The following is a 2500-nucleotide window of genomic DNA, read 5'->3' on the forward strand; positions in this document are numbered from 1 at the left end:
CATAAGAATTGATTCCTCAATTAGTTGGTGGTTCTTTGTGGCGCCGAGAGTGGTTAGTGAAGCACAGCAAGCAGATTGACCATGAAGCAAATGATAATGGTAACTGGTGGGGGTGTGGAGGAGTGTGTGGGGGTGTTGTTAGTAGTGTGAGCGTAGAGATTAATAAAAGATTGTAACCCTTCAATATTCCGGGCGCGTGAAGACTGATGAAGGATTAGGTTAAGTAAGAGAGGATGGTTGTGAAGGAGCGTCACGTAGGAGTTGTTACTGCAGGCATGAAGGAGCATAAGTGAGGTGGAACATGTGAGGAGAGCGTGGCGGAGGAACATTATCAGAGGAAGGAATGCGACGCTGGACTTCATTTGCCACATATCTGCCTTAATACTTCCTTTTATGATTAATCAGGTCGTAACCTTGTGTGTGTGTGTGTGTGTGTGTGTGTGTGTGTTGGGGGGCCGGGAATTAGGAGTAATCATGCGTTTAGACATATCCAAAGATGAACACACACACACACACACACACACACACACACACACACACACACACACACACACACACACACCAGCACTTACCGTCCTTCAAGTTTTCATGTCTTTGCAGCCAAACTAATGCAACTTAAAGGAAGACTATTCTCATCTTGATTGGCGTTTACTATTGAGGGTATACAGTGCCATAACACCTCTACACCCTTCACCCTTCACCCTTCACCCTTCACCCCTTCACCCTTTCAGCCCTTCACCTCGTCATCTTTCCGGAATGTCCAATAGTCATTTCTGTTCACGGCGAGTCATTCCTGGTAGTTAATATCGTGGAATGTTGGCATTATGACGAATTATTAATGAGAAAACATGTAAATCAACCGAAGAAAGTAACTGCTTCACCCGCAAGTCAATTCCACTCCAACTGCGACACAAATTCACAACTACTGGGCCTCATTTTGTGTTCCCGGGGGTAATGTGTCTTTGTGAGGTGTGCTCGTGTATGTGTGTGTGTGTGTGTGTGTGTGTGTGTGTGTGTGTGTGTGTGTGTGTGTGTGTGTGTGTGTGTGTGTGTGTGGTGTTAGTTTGACCAGTGTTGGGATACGAGTCATCTGATATTCATGAACTCCTGCACTGAAGACAAAGTGTGCTATTGACTGCCACACCCTCACAATATTTATCCTCACACATAACCATTGACAACACCGTGTTTCGGATTTGCCGAGTGCTACCCTCTGCTGAAAGAGAACGAGGAGGTGTGTATGTGTGTGTACGGGGTGTCGTTGGTTGTACTGGGATATAATTAACGCTTGCCGTTCTCTCTCAGGGCACGATGGCTGTGTTCACCCCAGGAAAGCACTGCCAGGCCACCCCGCTAGACGACCCTCTTCGGCGCTTCCCCCGGACGTGAGTATACTAGAAACGGCTCTCACCTGTGGCTCCTACCTGTTGGGCGTCTGCATTGTCCTGCACTGGCGCCCCCCACAAATGATTGACGTATATAGTGCACGTGTAACTCGGGGTATTGCTGTAGATGTTATTGTTGTAGTGTGATCGTCGTAAAGGAATCAAATGCATGTCTTATTTCCTGGAATAACAATGTTACAGTCTTGCTGAAACAAAGTGCTTGTGTCAGAGGCGGCGACCGTATAGCTCATTGTTCCACGGGCCTGGCATTGTTGCAGGAATCCCTTAGTGGACCTGTGGAGGACAGGAGCGGGACGGGGACAGATCAGGGTGAGGTGGTGATGTTGACAGGGTCTGGTGGGCGTGGCGGGGACGTGGGTGTGGACAGGGATGGGAGATGTAGATGGAGTGGCATGTGATAGGGCAGGACAGGGATGGGTAGGGCCACGGCAAAGGTGAGCGAGGCGATGATGGCGGGGATAGGAATGGGTGGAGCGGAGCGAGGCGGGGATGGGCAGGGCTAGGCAGGGCGGGGTTGGGCGACCATTACCCTACTGAGGACAGGACTGGACCCCTTCCCTTTGTGCGTCGCCGTGCGTCACTCTGCTCGTAATTCATATTTGACGCTCCTCCCTCGGGGTGGCGCTCACATACACACACACACACACACACACACACACACACACACACACACACACACACACACACACACACACACACACACGTACGTACGTACGTACGTATATATGCCCCAGGGATGGCTGATTTATAACTATTTGTCTGTCACCTCCTGTTTGGTTGATGTGAACCTTTCCAAACCTACTAATCATCTTCTACTTCTTCCTCCTCCTCCTCCTCCTCCTCCTCCTCCTCCTCCTTCTCCTCCTCCACCTCATACATTCTCACCCTGAAAAACAAAACAAAAAACATCCACGCCTCCAAAGAAACATAAGAAAAAAAAGGTCACATACTCTTAAACACATTTCCCACATCCCCACATGCCTACGCCCTTTCCCCTGCTCCTCGCATCCCCAGGACACAACACATCCCCCACATCACCACATCCCTGCACGCCCCGTCCGCCGCACACCTCCCACATATCTTGCAGACCCGGA

At 50.0% G+C, this 2500-nt stretch overlaps 1 long non-coding RNA gene across 1 annotated transcript in view; it reads left to right on the forward strand.

The window, feature by feature from the left end:
* The window catches only part of LOC123513057, a 70623-nt gene that overhangs the window by 17058 nt on the left and 51065 nt on the right, over positions 1–2500 (forward strand). The window contains exon 2 of the long non-coding RNA XR_006677253.1: positions 1306–1385. This is a non-coding gene — a long non-coding RNA (uncharacterized LOC123513057). The remainder of the gene's footprint in view (positions 1–1305; positions 1386–2500) is intronic.

This window comes from Portunus trituberculatus, chromosome 35 (genome assembly GCF_017591435.1).
Source record: "Portunus trituberculatus isolate SZX2019 chromosome 35, ASM1759143v1, whole genome shotgun sequence".
Lineage (NCBI taxonomy): Eukaryota > Metazoa > Arthropoda > Malacostraca > Decapoda > Portunidae > Portunus > Portunus trituberculatus.